This window comes from Pleurodeles waltl, chromosome 7 (genome assembly GCF_031143425.1).
Source record: "Pleurodeles waltl isolate 20211129_DDA chromosome 7, aPleWal1.hap1.20221129, whole genome shotgun sequence".
In the NCBI taxonomy this organism is placed as follows: Eukaryota; Metazoa; Chordata; class Amphibia; order Caudata; family Salamandridae; genus Pleurodeles; species Pleurodeles waltl.
The window spans coordinates 1,188,048,848-1,188,056,015 of NC_090446.1; the positions used below are offsets into that span (position 1 = coordinate 1,188,048,848).

Sequence of the window (7,168 nt, forward strand, 5' to 3'; positions counted from 1 at the left end):
TCCAAGGGACATGTACAAAGTTCCCTCCTGTAATTTCTCCCATTGGTAATATTTTTACTGCCTCCTCAGACTGCTGCATGTTTGCAGGGGAAGTTTCAGAGTCTCTTTTCCTTTTATCCCTCTTTTTTTGACCCATCTGCCTTACCATTTGTCTAACGCTCCCCATGTCTGAATGCTTTGAAGAAATTCTTTAAGGTGCGTTTTCATTCCTGAGGTTCTCCTGTGTTCATAGTCCTTTGCATCATATTCTAGCCTGTAGCTTCTCTTCAAATGTTTAATTTTCTCCAGATCCATATCATATTTATCTGCTATGTCTACCAATTTTTGGTGTACTATTCCGGCTCTGTTTGTAACTATTGGGCACAAGTAACGCAGCTCGTCCTCTGTATATGACTCAAGTCTATTTGCTCCCATTGTTCCTTCAATTAATTCCTCATCTTCCATCAAAAGTCTATACTGTTTCAGCAATTCTCTCCTCCAGAAGCACCTTGAGTGCTACTCAGCTTTTCCTGCCATTCAGCTAATTGTTGGGCTGTCAAACCTTGCAATGAAATGTGGTTGGGCTTAACATTTGGCAACTGTTGTAAGGTTAGGAGTCTTTGGTGTCACTAAGCTCAAATTAGAACGTATGTATGACCCTGCCTCAGTATTTGGGGGAGCTCTGTAAAGACTTAAGTCTATTAAAGGTCCTGCTCCATCAAGGGTCAGTCTCATGTGGGACACTTATCCAGTATTCACATCCAGTCTTTCTCCTGTTAGGTTCTTGCTTATTACTCTCTGACTCCTAGTCTCGCTATTTCCCTGGGCAAACTGGTATGACTGGACCAATAGTAACGGGTACTGACACTCCATCTGGACTTGGTCTGACATTTGGTTCTCGTGGGTGCATCATTCCCGTATTCTGGCTCATCAGCACAGATATATCTGTCTACGTTCCTGTTATGGGAGTATACCTTTGAATCGTTTGTCTCTGCACTGAAGGAACTAATTGAGGAGTTTGTTCTGTCTGAACCAATGCTGGGTTTGGGTAAACCTGTCATGTTGGCACTATTAAGTTTGTTGCAGTATCTACAATGGGTACATCTGGGTAATTTCTGGGAGTGCTCGACTCTGTATCTGACTCTGGGTTGGCTCACCTGGTGTTGGTGCTGAAGGGTTTATATTAGTGCTTGAACCCTTCTCATGTGGTGGAGGAGGATTCCTCAATAACTGTAAAATGAACTCATCAGAGTCCTCATTGAGAATCAAAGACTTTCTGGTTTCTGCTGATTTCTGCTCCTTACCCTTGGAAGGGCCTGGGTCCTGATTTCTGGTAGCTTTCCTTTCCCTGTTTTCATTATCTTCTGTGATTGCAAGAAACAGTTTGATTCGCTGTTGAGTCTCAGACATCCAGAATTTCTGGTCACAATCCCAAATAGCCTCCGCTTGAGTCTTTTCAGCCTTTCTCTTTCGTCTCACAAATTTTAACTGCTGTTGCTGTCAAGCTAGTAGTTCCCAAACTGCTAATGCTTCAAGCGGTGCTGGGCTAGGGAGGGGTTTCAAATCGTACATTACCATCCTCAAGTTCTCCAAAATTCTCAAATTAAATATCCCATGGGTAGGAAACGCTAAACTCCCATCTTTTTCTTGTCGCTTTGCACCACTGTTTTAACCAAAGGCATGATGCAGCACCCTGCTCTTTGAATACAACAAAGACAGGTGTACCTTCTGGTAGAGTGGCTTCTCCTATTGTCGCTGGAATATACGCCTCTCCTTTTAGGGCATTCTTTAAAGCGTTGAAAAATGTCATCTTTGCAAAGTTATGCTAGTTTTCAATAAATCAGGATGAGACTTTTAATCCCAAAATCCTCTTTGTCTACCTTCTCAACCAATTGCGCCTCACGGTTTTCAGCCAATCCAGGTGCGACCCTTCTCACTAACCAACCTAGCCCAGCGCGGCTCCAATGACGTCAAACTCACACGTACAGTGGCTGACAAAGTCTTGCGGCTTGTCCTCCTAAACTCAGACTTACACAAAACTAATGCAAAATTAAAGAGAGCGCTTCAACAAAATCCAAAACCTAATTTGTCAGTTTGTAGGGTAACACAGTCGCTTCAGAAACTGTACTGATTTTTTACTGACGGCTTTTGCTCTAATAGCTACTCCTTCTTTCTCAGTTCCCCTAATTCGCAAGCAAAATTTGACCTGCAAATTTTACTCTCAACTGATCAGTGGGTCTGTCCTGGTGCACAAGGGACTCACCAGATCTCAGTCGAAAACCTTTCACTCACCTTACCACGCACTTTTGAATTTGCCAACAACGTCTGATTGACCTACTAAACAGACAAATATTAACAAAGCCAAGGGTCTCATACACTTTATGGCTGGCTAAACCCTCTAGTTCAGCTGCACATCACATAAAGAAAAATGTGTGCTTTGCCCTACCCCAACAAAACAGATTAGCTACACCCGGGGGCTCTGGAATTTTGTTACAGGAGTGACCGTGTTATGTGGCAGAGTTGACTATTATGCAGCAAGAAAAGGCAGATTATGCAGGCCAATGCAGCACATTTTGTTGCAGTATTAGTTATTTTTTTGTCATTTTTAGACATATCTGGGAAACGGTTTCACCTCATAAGTATCAGTTTAAACCCTGAATATAGAAATAATCAACTGAATGGTTGTCACTTAGCTTTTGCAAAGGGCCTGCCACTGCACGACAACTCAAGAAGCAATGTTAAACAGCAGGTGATGGATGATGAGGCAGGTGATGGATGAGGAAACGCTGCGGCATCAGCATCCCATATTTGCAGTGGTCCTGGACACACCCTTCCTAGGACATTCACATTACAGCTCCAAGCTAAACAGCTCGAGCCAGAAAAATTATGCAGCAATGGAGAGCCACATTATGCAGGGTGGAGTCATTAATGTAACAAGAAATAACAAACTAAATGGTATAATGCAGTACATTTGGCTATTGTGTAATTTTAATAAACATTAATGCTGTCTAGATGAGAGGTTTACCTCATTACTACAAGTTTAACACCTGACGACAGCAATTATAAGAAAATGTGACCAGCTAACCTTAGTAAATTGTCTTTCACTGGATGGGACCATATGTGGCGGTTTTTGTAGTAACTTTTAGTCCTTTTGAGCTAGAAACAATTTAAGTAGAAATCTGCACAATATGGAGCTCGTGGTGTATTTTTTGCTAGTGTGATAAACCCATATTTTAAGAAAATGTTTCCCGTAAAGCATAACTCTACTATACTGCTTGCATGTAGTTGGCTAAGTGTTGCCACCTCAACATCACACCCCATACCCTCTCAAAAGGCTATTTATCAAACCCACATATGTATTCCTAATTTTTCCACATTAGACACACATAAAACACAGATCCACGCCACAGAGTAGGCTAAGCATAGCACCCTCAACAGCAGACCGATATCCCCTCCTTAACAAGCTACCAATAATTCAGCAAAAGTTAATGTTACAATACCAAATCCACAACATTACATCAAAGTCACAAATAGGCTAGCGAGGATCCTTCAGCGAGCGCCACAGCCGAGTACCGTAGAACCATACACGTCAGCAGAACGAAACGAATTGCTGTGTTATTTTGCAAACGCATAACTACAGACAACTTGCGTAGATCTATGGGAGAAGCTACTTAGTATCGGCCACATCAAACAATGCAAAAGTCAGTCCTAAACTGGCCATCCATTATACAAAGAATGTATACAGCGCTTACTACCCCTGATGAGGCGTTCAAATGCGATTAATTCCTATTAAAAAACACACATTCAATGCAACCACACGTATTGCACATATACAGCTTTGAAACCGTTCAACGAGTAACGGGTCCCCACATTTCAAATGTGCTGCGTAACAGGGCAAGTAATAGAAACGCTCGAAACAAATGCCCGTAACAAATGTTATAACTCTGCATCGGCCTTTCGTGTATATTATAGTGCACATTTCCTGCGAATAATTCTTCCCTGTTACTGCATCACAGAGGGCAGGAATACTTCCCTGTTCTGTATCGCTCCTTTATTTATAACATTCATTGTACAAAAGGAAGGCGATCATCTCCAATTTTCGCAAGGCATATCACAAAAAAATGGCAGACTGCATATTAAGCGTTAGCAGGCTGAAAACTACGTTTCAAGCTATAAAAAATAAGGTACTACTTGTCGTGACGGGCAATGTAGAATGCGGGGACTGTTGTCGCAAGAGAGCGGGGATAAACGGGCTGGGGTGGCATGTTGAGAGAGGGGGGAGAGCAGGCGTGGCGATGAGACAGATGGGCTTGACTTTTTGTTCATCGCTGGGGTCGTTTCTCCTGCAATAAAGGCTGTTTCTTCACAATACGTGAGGCACCATTTCTTACACTACTGCCCCAGCTTCACCTCTTATTACCCAGCGTAGTTGATGAGGAGTACGTAGTGGAGGTCACATTTCCTCTCAGTTGATCGACTCAAAATGCGGAAGCGCCGCATCAGCTTCCAGATGCACAGCAAGAGCCGAGGGCGGCTGGGCGTTGCTCTAACCGAAATCCAGAGGAGGAGGGGGCGGTATGGGGCGAGGGGTGTTGGGAGAGACTGCCAGGTTGAAGCGGAGATTAACTCGGATGGTTAGAAAGCTAAAAAGGGGGGTGGGAGGGCTGGAAAATATGCCAAATGTGGCTGCTGGAGTTGGCTGTTCTGGATAAAACCAATAATATGTTGATGATACCGGCTGTGCTAGGAGACAAGGGCCTTTAAAAAGTCCGGAATGAGCTTTGCTGAGGTTTAGGAGGATGTGCTGACGATGAATGAAACAAAAAAATGGATGTGGCTGGAATGTCCTGGGCGTCACAGAAGCGATGTTTAGAGATTAGGGAGCTGTGCTGAGTTGGAGAGACTAAAACAATTCTAGCTTTTTTTTTGGCTGCTGTGTTTGAGAAGTTAAAAAAAAAAGCAGCTAAGAAAAGCATAACCCAAAGCCTTCCTGACAAATTTTGGGGGGAACCTTTACCTGCGGAAGTGGGTATTCGGTTATGCATGAGGATGCGCTCCGTGTCGGGGTGAAGTGGGACTAAATCACTGTACCTGTTTCCCGGGAAGACTCCAACTCTTTTCTCTGCAAATACAGTATGCACACCCACAGTTTGCCAGGAGTAATGCTCTAGTGATGGAGGAATGATGCCTCAAGTGAATGACTTCCTCTTCTCACACCATCGAGACTGCAGGAAGCTAGAGCGTCTGTTGCATGAGTACAACAGAGAGAGAGAGAGAGAGAAGAAAGACTGAACACTCTCCACCTCTATACTCGTCGCTCGAAAGAAGCGAATGTCTCTAAAATAACACAATAACCAGAAATTAAATGAGCTGAAAAAGGCGTGCACCCTGTGATGACTAGATTGTAGAGGTTCACTGGACAGATACACCCGACAAGCAGGGGCGTAGGAGACAGTACATTTGGGGGGAGTAGGGTGGACAGTGACAACCTTGGGGACTTCTCAATTGACCCTAACAAAGCGACAATTGTTTGCGAAATGCAGGCTCCGATAAATGTACCCAATCATATAGTTTGGACTTGAAATAGGGAGAAAAGCATGTTGTTAGTTTGAAAGTATGTTTTATTGTCATTTACATTCACAAAGTATTTAGACCAAATGTGTAAAAAACATGTTGATAACGTTACATCTTCATGCACCAAGCAAATAACGGTAGGAGGGAGAAAAGGAAGAACATACCTTTTGTGCCCCCACTGATCATGCTTCTGACCTCATGCAAACTGAAACCACACTAGAGATATCAAAAGCAATCAGGCACAATAATAGTAAACTGTGCTCTGGAACTGTAGTTCTAATAACACTTATGCTCCTCTGCAAAGTTGGGCAAGTCAGCTCCACATCAGTCAAAACTGGGAGCATTTACACTGAAGAAGCTCTTGGTGTTACAGACTATTTAATACATGGGATTCTGTGATCCCTGTATAAACAGCAGTCATTAATTTCTATACAATCGGCTACTTCTGATGCATCAAGTCACTGATTGTAAAGAAAATACGTCAGAACGCAACTATTATAAGGTTATTACAGTTCAGTTTTGACTTGCCTTCTGTGAGAGACAGCAGCCAAGGTGAAAGGCAGGTCAGGACATGGAACATAATTAAAGGAGCTGTTTAAAGCAACAAATGGAACATTGCTTTTCTTTGCTCTGCTTTATTTTAATACCTTAAAATTACAGAATGCTCACACTAAGTCAGTGATTCCCAACCTTGTGACTCCTGAGGACCTCCACTGAATCACTATAGGAAGCTGGGGACCCCCAAGCTATTTGTATAATTTAAATTTCAAACATTAAAACAGTAATTCACAAAAAATACACATGCAAGTTCACACCACACAAATACTCAAATTACTAAAGATCTAATTATTTTATATTGAAAAAATATCCAAGAATCGAAAACGTTTAATGGGAAGGTTGGCGCTGAATCTCAGGTGACTAACTTTTCAATGTTTGGTCTTATTTAGGAAAGCTGAATCCTCAGGTCAGATTCTACATTTCCCAAGCGATTTTTGTATTTATTTTTTAGGTACGTAAGATCTGAAAAGGCTTTTTCACATAAATATGTGTTGGGGGAGGAAGTAAACCATGAGGGCCTCTCATCTCTCAAAAGCCTCTCTGTCACATATAATTCATTTATTTAATAGCACCTCTTATATCAGTGTAAGGTGTTGGAGCACTTTACAGGAGACTACAAGGTATAGGATTCACATGTCATCCACACTGGTGGGCATTTTCTGAGAGTGCTTGGTGTGGAGGAGAAGCACAAACTCGGCATTCAGAACGTAACACAATGGTTAGCTTTGACTTTAATAATAAGAATATATTTCTACACAAGCAAACCTTTATTAACAGCAAAAGAAACATGAAAGACTGGGAAAACTAAAAATAACTTTCTAATTTGTGCCATGCAGTTTGCATGGAGCTCTCTGATGGCAGTTCATAGCTCACTGTGCCAGATTTTGATTGTAACTTATGACCTGCACAGTAACAAAGGAATCTCTGTGACAAAAGTAGTAACCCACTGTGCTAGGCACATAAAATACTGTTCTTTGCATGATACACATTCTTTGCAGCAGGCATATTAACCATCTGTGCTACCTTAGATGAGTCAAAACTGCCACAAGACAAAACC

At 42.2% G+C, this 7,168-nt stretch overlaps 1 protein-coding gene across 1 annotated transcript in view; it reads right to left on the minus strand.

Annotated features, from left to right (window-relative positions):
• CYBC1 (cytochrome b-245 chaperone 1) overlaps positions 1-5,206 on the minus strand; it is a 105,884-nt gene extending 100,678 nt beyond the window's left edge. The window contains exon 1 of the mRNA XM_069200290.1: positions 5,071-5,206. The gene's annotated coding sequence lies outside the window, so the exon portion shown is untranslated. The remainder of the gene's footprint in view (positions 1-5,070) is intronic.
• Between the last annotated feature and the right edge of the window lie 1,962 nt (positions 5,207-7,168).